Source organism: Hibiscus syriacus, unplaced genomic scaffold (genome assembly GCF_006381635.1).
Source record: "Hibiscus syriacus cultivar Baekdansim isolate YM2019G1 unplaced genomic scaffold, ASM638163v2 tig00002793_pilon, whole genome shotgun sequence".
NCBI classification, from domain to species: Eukaryota; Viridiplantae; Streptophyta; class Magnoliopsida; order Malvales; family Malvaceae; genus Hibiscus; species Hibiscus syriacus.
Genome location: NW_024061944.1, coordinates 57 through 10770, shown reverse-complemented (window position 1 = coordinate 10770; position 10714 = coordinate 57). Strand labels below are relative to the sequence as shown.

The following is a 10714-nucleotide window of genomic DNA, read 5'->3' as shown; positions in this document are numbered from 1 at the left end:
AGGTTATGATGGCACTGAAGTGCATCATATCTCAATATCAGTTACGATTTGCACCGTGTTGTGCATAGTGCGCACCTTACTCACGTATCTTATGTTCTTATAAATATGCATTGGGCTATGAAAATGAATATGCAAGTTGTGAATGATTTTCAGTTAACAGAAAGCATGATGTGCTTATTTTATTAGATATGATTTATCAGAATTTTCATGAGTTCATGATTTAAAAAGAAATTTCAGGTCTCAGTGAAGAAATCGACTTGGATAAGTTGGTTTGCCAGTTTAATGTTTTAAGTTGAATTATTTTATTTACGTTTATGATAAATTTCAGATTTTACTCACCCTAGATTATTATTGCCTCACTAAGTTATACTTAGCGCGTGATGATTTTCATGCGTAGGTTCTAATAAGGATAAGTACAATCTGTAAGGAGCTATCGGAGCATCTTTCTGGAAAGACATACATATCATCAGTATCAGTAAGATGTCTATGACGTTTCTTTTGACTTATAGTGGCATGTATAATTATGTCAGTAGTTTCTAATTATCGTATTTATTTTAAATAATTTGTAATAATAAACTAGAATTATTTTAGTTTATTTTACATAATTTAGTTTTATCGGTATCTATGTATGACAAGAATTTACTACATTATTATGTTTTAAAAGATTTTACGAAAAGATATGGTTTAGTAAAATTACTGAATAAATAATAAATTTATTTTCCTGTAATAAAGAAATAAATTATAAGCTGAAATATACTTTAAAATATATTTTTAAAGTTAGAACCAGAGTGTTTTCAAAAGAAACAAATTTTTACGAAAATTTTAGTTCAGTAAATGTTTTCAAGTTGATGTGACATCTTTAACTAGTATATTAAGACATATACGGGTTAAGGTTGTTACAATATGAGCAACTGTATCTATGGCTGCATTTTCAGGATTACTCAAATGATAACTACAAAGAACTCCAAAACCTCAAGAGACAGCTAGAACTTGTCATCGAAGAGAAGAATAAACTCGAGGTCAGTATGTGGCTTAAGTACCACTTTTTTCTTTGATAACTCTCATCTTTAAATGCATTAATGGGCGTCTCTGGTCAATTCTGATCTGAATATGAAAACTTGATGCAATCATTAAAAAAAGAGTCAACAACTCAAATTTGAAATGATCCGGACTCGAAATGACATGAATTATTGGATACTTCTAAATGATGAACCTATTAACCAGAATATGTAAGCTTTACACGATAGCAAATCGATGTTTATTACCATTTCATTCATACTTTGGTGTGCATTTCTTTGCTGTAACTGTTTTAAGTGTGACATTCATAGAGAGAGCATGAAGAAGTACAATTAAATGGCAGATTAGTGAGAGAAAGATCCGAACTTAAACAAGAGTTAGATGCCAGTAAAAACATGCTGGAAGCTTCTGAAGAAAGATATGGTAGCTTGGAAAGGAAGTTTCAGCTGCTGAAAGAAGAACGAGTCGTTGTGGAAATCGGTCTTTGAGTCATCTCAGAAGCTCGTGGTTGTAACTGATCAAAAGGAAAACATTTTGAAGGACTTGAACTCGGAGGTACAAAGAAGGAGAGATCTGGAAGCGGAGATTAAACAATTCAGTGTTGCTTTCGCTTCAAGACAGAGATCGCTTGCGTCGATTCACGGCGAGTTCAAATCTAAAATCGAGAAATTGAGAGCTGAAAATCCAGTTCCCCTGCCCAAGTACTAAGGCAATTCAATTCTATTTCTCCTTTGTTTGTCTGGTACTGGCATGGCTGCTTGCCATTCTCTTCAAATGTATCGAAACTGTTGTGATATTGTTATCGAATGCTGCATATGAGTTGATCATTGCGTGGACATTGGGTTTGATTCGGTCAAAGTTTGGTCAACACTTGAATTAAATAGTCTCGACTCGAATTATTAATAAGCCCAAGCGATCTACTTAATATTCGAATCGAAAGCTTGCGAGTAACTCAAAAATAATATCTTAAAATTTAAATTAAATTATTAATACATTAGCGTTTATATTGTTTTATTCTAAATACAATATGAGGATTTTATGTATTTAATGTTTGAGCTTAAGTTGAACTTCAATAGAACTAAGTATTCTTGACAATTTAAAGTTCGCGAGTTTACAAATTGAGTTTAACTTTGAACTTTTCAAGTTGAATCGATGTCAGTAATACTCAAACTAAATGTCATAACATAAATGAATTAAAACCCTCCTCAACAAGCTACACGTTCTAAAAATTGAACTTTGACACAATCTCTTGGTCCAATTCGTATTGTTTAGATATTCAGTCAATCGATGTGATCGATTTTAAGAATCTTGAAATTCTATCGTTTAAAGAGTAAACGTTAGTGTTATGCACTTTTGATGTTTGTGTGAAAGCCAAAAGCATATGGATCTCAATTTAATATTTATTTAAAAATTAACAATATAATATACATATTAATTTAAATTCAATATGTAATTTTTGATGATTGATAATTCACATTGTATCAATCACAAATTATCCAAGACAGATGGAAAAGATTATTACAAATTCCATTTCGGGGACACTTCCCTGTAGGAAAAATAATGCATATGCCAGTTTCCACTCTTTTACAAACTCCCAAACCAATACGAAGACTGGTTTACGGTAGAAGGTAGCTCATACGCCAATTACAAGATCAACACATGCATGGATGGACCAACGCCCCTGAAATTTTAAAATTACTATATATTTTAAGGTTTTTTTTCTATGTATTTTCTATTGAAAATCTGTTTTCGTCCCTGAAATATTGTAAGTTCAAGTTCATCCCCTAACCTAAAATCTTGAGTCCATCTCAGAACACACGATAAATTACATATAGAAACAATAGATATATTTCAGGATAAAATTTCCAACCTTTCTTTTACCAACCAAAAATAGATAGAAAAAGAAATAATGACCGTGTTTTGTTTCTTGTATTCTTCTCTGTTCATATGCATGCGAATGATTTAGGGTATAATTCAACACGGCGACCTTCGCTTGGTGTTTCTCTAGATCTGTACTGATTCATGGCATCATCAGGGACACCGTTTGTAAGTTATTAGGAATAAACGTAAGATTTTATATTAAAAGATAAAATAAATTACTAATAGAAAAGATGAAAAGATATTTAAATTATGTGAAAAATTAAAATTTTAAGAAAGACGACCATCACGTTAAGTCCCATATGTTATCACTGGACTTGTATCATGAGTTTTGGTCCTTGCAGTAAGTACATCTTCAGATTATAACTTCTGGTTTATTAGAAATTAATGTAAATTAAACCTTTAACTACTCTGATGTGTGGGTGTGGGTTAAAAGTACCAAAGTCGAAAATTACTCTGATTGTCAAAAGAAAAACAACAATGTAGCAATGAAATCTTTAAGAACTTGTTTCTTAGCCTTTTTCATGATAAAGGTAAATATGGAACTACACCATCCTCACCAAGTTCACCATCTTCGAGCTCCTCATAACCACTGTTTCTACGCGACCCATCACGATCTCTCTTGTGCTTTTTATGCCGCTTCACTCTCGGATTCAGGTGAATGGGCATGCTGACACGGGCACGTAGAAGAACATTATGACTTGGTTGGATAAATATACAAACTATCATCATTTGATATGTAGGTAGATGTACCTTTCTTGATTTCTTACGGTCGCTGCCATGTCTCCGAGACTTCTTGGACTCCTCTCTATCATCCTTGTCCGAACTCTCATCATCAGCGGTGCTTTGATGACGTTTACGGTGTTGTTTCCTGTCTTTCTCCCTGTCCTTTTTCTTCTCTTCTTTATGGCCATAGCTGTCGGATATATCTAAATTCTCACCGTCTGTCTCATCCTTTTTAGTTCGATCCTTACCCTTTTCCCTTTCACGTTCTCTTTCCTTCTCCTTCCTTTTCTCTTTATCTTCTCTATCTCTCTCCTTTTTAGCCTGAAAACACAACATAAACATCTTCTGATTTAGAAGAAACCTACGCTTTATGCAAAATGAAATGCAGATCACAGCTCTGAAAATTAATGGAAAGCACAGAAAGAAAATTCAATTGTTTAAGTGCTCATACTTGGGGTTTAAAACCAACTAAAGTTACTTCATAGCTATTGAAGGTGTTTTACGAATACGTGGGATTTTTAACCACCAACTACATAGAAATATTGTTAAAGATTTGCAAACCTTCTCTCCTCTCGTTTTCGCTCCTTATCTTTAGCTTTCTCCTGTAAGTGTGCAATGTATTCCTCAAAAATCTCTCTCCTACTGCTCTCTTCTGCAATTGATCTAACAAAAAGCATAGCAGGAAAAAAAAGGGGGGGGGTCTTAAAGTGAGATGCTTAAGAATGATAAACGCGGTTTCTCATCTTTATTGGCAAAGATAAAGGGTGAAATACATGTATTCTTGACTTTCTTCAAAAGTGGCTTGGAATCCTCCCAATTAGAAGATGCCGTTATCTCCTGCGAAGCAACAGAAGGAAGGACCAGAAGTTAAACAAGTTTACAAAAGCTATACTGCCTGTTTGTATTCAAAATACAGCATAACACCTTATAGGTATGCAATAGTTTAGTGAAGTCATCAGCTAGACGTTGTCGTTTTTAGCCTCTTTTCCTCCTTCTCCTTGGCTCTCTCAAGTAACTCATCATACACAGGCTGCAAAAGAGTAAAGAATAAACTTTTCAATATTCAGCCACAAGATTTGTGCTCATTTAAACAAACAAATAAAGTGGGGGAAAATACTAAATAACCATCCAGCCTATAACATCCTAACAAACACAGTTCTAAAACCCTAAAGCTCTAAACCTCTGACTAAAAGAAAAGGAATAGGGGTCCAAACCTCTGATTAAATGATAAAGTATAAGAACTATAATCAGATGGAAGTGTTCATGGAGGGTTACATCCATTTAAACAATGCTACCAGAGCCAATGTTTCTTTCTTTGTTTTCCTTTTTTGGTTGGAAGCATGTATTGCCTTGCAACAGAAGTACCTTTAATTTAATATCTGATATCAGCGAGGAACCAACTTCTTCTGAAATAGCAGCCTTGAAGTCTTCGAATGTCCATGAACAAACCATGGTAATCTGGAGGAAAGCCAAGAAGGTGTCGATAATGAAAATTCACCAAGCGACCTTGCAAGATAAATATAGTATCCTACCTTCCCCGACTTCATTGCATCTTTTATACGGGTTTTGTCTTCATGATACTATCAATGTACAAAAGAAACCATCAGAAACATGACACTCCTGCTTGAGCAAAATATAACAGGGACATGACAAAAATGGACAACTCTCACAAAAATATCTGAGGCCCACCTGTTTTTCTAATTCTTCAGCAACATCCTCGAACAAATCTTTTGGTGTCGACCAGATGTGTTTGATGCAACAGCAAGATATTGAGGCAAATCTTTCACCTAGAAATCATAAAACAGACTCAGCAAAAGCTATTGCTGAAAACAGAAAAACACATATTGATGAAAACCCACTCTTACTATAAAACAAGTTAAAATGAATAAAAACCTTCAAACAATAATCTCGCCAATAAGTTCTAGCTGTAAGAGTGCCATCAGCAACATGATCTTCCATTAGCTTACGAAATGCATCACGGTTTTTGCGCTCGGCACGTCTCAATTGTTCCTAAATTTCACCGGAAGACAAAAAGGTAAGAACACAAACTGGTTGCAAATTAATAATTATAGAAAGCATTTCCACCTTTTGCATCTTCTTTTTTTCCTCTTCTTCCTTCTCTAAGTCAAGAATGCAGTCCTGGAATATGAGCAGCCGATCAATTTTTTCAAGACGAGAGCATCTTTCATCATCCTCCAAACGATCTTGAACTTTCCTCCACTGGCTGTTTACCTGCAGATTGAAAGAAAAAAATCAGGAAAATAGAATTCAAGCTAATGATCCTTACAAAGGAACAATTAAAAATCTTCTTTGTATACCTTAATAAAATCACAGGATTCCAGAAATTTTCTATATTCTGCTATATAACGCCTTTTTTCCTCTGCAGCATGTTCCCTTTCCTGCATTAAATAAAAAAGTAAAATTACGAAATTGAAGATGTTTTATTATTATTATTTTTGCTTGAATATTTGCCAAGGAATAAAGTGAAATTACTACAATGCTTTGCATAAGATGAAATATGCGAAAAGTACAAAACCATTACCTTCCTCTCAAGATCCACTATATACTTTCAAAAGATCTTCCCGATCTCTGGCACGTTCAACAGTCTTAAACCGCTCATCATTTTCAAACAAACTTTGAGCTTTACTGAACGGGTAAAGATTAGTTAGAATATTTAACAGTTTCCACATTTAGAATAACAAGGAAACTCTTATTCCCATAATATACAGAAAAATATCAACCTCCATCTCATGGATGATGTTAGTTCCTTAGACTCCTGGATGAAGTCAAAGCACAAAGAAAGCATTAGGTCAAGTAAAAATGTATACATGGACAAGAAAAGAGAGATATCAGCTTCATGCAACATACTTCCAGCATTTTGTAAACTCCTCCCGAGCCTTCTTCTGTCTCATTCGCCTTTCCTCGGCTTCTAACTTTTTTCTTTGACCCAATACTATTAATAACATTAATTTCATGTCAGAACAGAATAGGATAATGTTTTATTAACTCCAAAACAATTATTTACAGAAGAATATAAATTGAGTGTTGAGTACAAACTTATAGCAATCCTACGACAAGCATGACAAATTATACCACATAGCTGCTACTGTGAGATTTACCTCATTAAAGGCTTGCTTCCGCTCACCAAGTGTCTTCAGAGCATCACCTTTTGTCAATAATTATTTCTCTCATTGCCTAGAGAAGTTTTTAATCAGTAGAAATAAGCATGCTGAGAGGATAAAGCTGGGAGGAAGGCAAAGGATCAAGGATACCTGCTCCCACGTCCAATCAGATTGCACATTTGCAGATTCAAGGAGAGATTTGAAAGCATTTTTTGCCTCCTGAAAGAATGTGAGAAAATATAAAAAAAACGCAAGAATTGCTATTGATCCAGTCGATTGCAGAATTTGCATCACAGTTCCCTGAGTTTAGGGTTAAAAAAGAACAAAACTTAAGTTCAAGTGATAGGGGGAAGAGAAGCGTCTAGAATGTTACCAGCTTATTTGCATATACTAAAGGCTCATCATCCAGAATTTCTCTTCTACTGGAGTCACATTAACCTTTCCACCAGTTGCCATCCCCTTTCTCGCTTCCTGCAGAAACAAAAAACGAAATAAACCAAAATATCTCACTTACAATGGTAAGTATAGTAACTTTTTCCCTAAAATAGAAAAGACTCTTTAAAAAGATTATTTTGTCTCTCAGAAATGGTTGATCGAAAGAAGAGAGCTTTGAAATCGAAGTGTTTCAAAGAGTATACCTCAATGTCTTGAGCAGAAGCTCCATCTGTGTCTTCAGTTGCCATAGGTTCCAAGCTTCTTCTGAAGTGAGGATAATGAAGTGGTTATTTCAACAACGTTATTGAAATCATGGAAAGATAAAATAAAAACAGTGGAAGCCCATACGTGACTGCTGTGTTAGCATTGACAGAAGGAACAGAAACAGTGGAACCTCCCAAGGGAACAGCAGGTAAGGTGACACAGACACTGCCCCAGGTGCATCTGTAGTAGCAGATTGTGAAACAGGAATAGCCGTTGGTCCAGATGCTGAATTGGGTGAAGAATTAACAACAGGCATAACTGAAGCCAGGCTTGAATCCTGCAAAGTGTTGGAGCTCGAAGAAATAGCTGTAGAAGGCATCTCAGCTGCAGAACCAATAGCAGCAACTGGAGCTTGAGGCACTCCTGAGCCTGATGGAGTTCCTTGGCTAGCTACCGCCTGAGCTTGCTCACGTGCTAACTGGAATTAATGATTAAAAAATGATGTCAAAGGGAAAAAACCAAGTAATCATAAATCACAAGGACGTACCTTCAATTCCTCAGGTATTGTCCACTTAGACTGCTTTGTAACCTTGTTGTAATAATATCTACAAAAGCAATCTCTTGATCACATATCAATCATGAAAAAATCTAACAGAATAAAAATGTGGATCACAATTAGAGTGCAAAAAAAATCCGATTTTGCGCAAAAAATATCCGAAATTGGATTTGGGAAAAACCGGTTTTTTTAAACCGGATCGGATATTAAAAACCAGATAGTATAACCGGTTTGGGAAAAAATTAGCGATCGGTTTTTTTACCGGTTTGAAAAAAATCAGTTTTTTCTGAAAAAAAAATCCGGTCTGAGGTTTTAAAAACTAGCCGTTGCGGGGTTTTTTGTGACAGTTTTTTTCTAAAAAATCACCATTTTACCACCCTAAACATGTATAAATAGGTTGGGGATGTAGTTGGTTAATTACAACTTTCTCAAATCTTATTACACAACACCTAAACATCTCTCAAATCTTTTTTTGTAATTTTTTGTTCATCATGGCTACAAATACCGACCCTAACACGGTAATCTTCTGTCGGGGGAAACCTTAAAGTCGGAGAGTGATCGAACACACTCGAAACAAAGATATTTGGGATCACTACGATTTATGTGAGATGTCAAATGGCTCGAGGAGGACGCGTTGTAAACTTTGTCTAAAGTTTTTTGCATCGGAAGGAAACACAACGTTGAAGAACCATTTTACAAAATCATGCAAGGCACTTCGCTCAAGATCGGATCCAAGTCAATCGAATCTACACCGCAAGGTGGTGTTTTTATTTACGACAACGAAAATTACGAGAAGCGTTTACAAAGTTCGTGATTACAAAAGCATTGTCCTTTGACCACTTTGATGATGAAGATTCACGGCAACAATTAATGCAACCACGTTATACTCAAGTAGTCGTACTACCCTTAGAAGAGATGCTATAAAATGTGGCGTACGGCGAGGAAAAAATGATTTTAGAATTCCAAGAACACCGTTATGGTGTGTCGCTTACATGTGACGTTTGGAGTTCCCCTCATAATACCGGAAATTATTTTTAGCAGTTACAGCACATTGTTAGATCAAGATAATTGGCAAATGATAAAAGAACATCGCGTTTGAATTATCGGTGAGCCGCATACCGATGCTAATTATTTACACTTTTAAAAAGGGTAATTTGTCTTTATAAATTAGAAAATAAAGTTTTTTCTATATCCTTTGATAATGCATCGAATAATACAAACGCGGTTCCAAGATTGAAAATATTACTTTCACCAATTTTAGACAGTGCGTTTTTTCATACCCGTTGCGTTGCACACATAATTAATTTATTCGTGCAAGCCGGTTTTGAGGTTATTGAGCCAATTAAATTTAAAGCAATGATAAAATCGGTTCTTTGTAACAACAACAAAAGACTAAATGATTTGTAAGTCGTTAATAAAAACTTTGGGTCCTAATTTGGATTGTCTAACTCGTTAGAACTCAACTTGGATGATGATGCATACCGCCTTATGACAAAGGGAAACATTGCAAATATTTCACGATCGACTTTTCGAGAGGGTCATGTCCCAAACATTTATCCGGATTTGAGTTGGGAAACTATAGCCAAATAACTGATTTGCTTGGAGTTTTAAAAATGTAACAACTTTTTTATCCGGTGTTTATTACCCTACTAGCCCGTTGGTTCTTAATCAAATATTTTGTTGGCTAACCAACTAAATGACTTTGAAACCGAAGTTTTTCAAGAAATTGGCTTTGCATTAAAGAAAAACTTTTAAAATATTTAAGGATTCCTCCCATTTTTAATTGTGTCGCCGCTTTAAACCCACGTTAAATGTTGGCAGGGTTGAAACACTAATCGAACAATTGCGTTTGCTTTTAATCTAACCGATGATGAACCCAACTTTGTCCAAAACCAAATAAATTATTTTAACAAATGTTTTTCGAGACATGTTGCAATTTATTTAACTAAATACAGATCAAGTAGTGTAATACACGATCAAATGAACGAATGCGGAATCATCTAGTAGACATCCAAGTAATATAAATTTTTCACTTTTTAACACTAGTAATTTTCAATCCAAACGATCACGTACAACCACCTCAAGTAACGAGTTGGGAATCTATCAAAAATGACATTTGAAGAGTTTGGCTTGGTGGAAAGAAAAGGAAACACAATTTTCGATTATGCCACCATGGCCCGTGATTTACTAACCGTCCAAGCTCTACGGTAGCTTCGGAATCTGTTTTTTCTGTTAGTGGCAGGGTTTATATCGCAACGGATATCAAGACTAAATCCCGAGTCGGTGAGTATGCATTTGTTTGAAGGATTATTTGGATGGAGCGGCTCGGAAGCAACATATCACCACCTAGAAGATGCATTGATGCCGACTTAGAAGCACTTACACATTGAAGAAGTCGAACTTGGAATATCCCGTCGAAACGAGAAGCGAAGAGATGGCGATGTAGTTTTTTTTAAACTTTGTTTCAATTAGCGAACTTGGAAGTTTTTAAGTATTTGAATTTATCGAACTTGGAAGTATTTCAATTATCGTAAACTTTACTGCAATTGATTACGATGTAATTTAACATTGAAATATTTAAGTATTTTAATTTATCGTTGATGAGTGTCTTGTGGATATGCTCTTCACATGCTTAAAATGTTTATAAACACACCTAATTTATCTAGAATAGTTGTGCTTTGATTAGCTTTTGATTTGTGATAGGTGTGCATGAAATGGAGCTTAAATGAGAATCTAATGTGATTAAGTGGAAGATATGAAAGCTTACAAGAAATTG

The 10714-nt window shown here is 35.0% G+C and overlaps 1 pseudogene; it reads right to left on the bottom strand.

Moving 5' to 3' along the window:
- Positions 1-3377: 3377 nt before the first annotated feature.
- Positions 3378-7987, bottom strand: LOC120148912 (annotated as a pseudogene).
- Positions 7988-10714: the final 2727 nt, after the last annotated feature.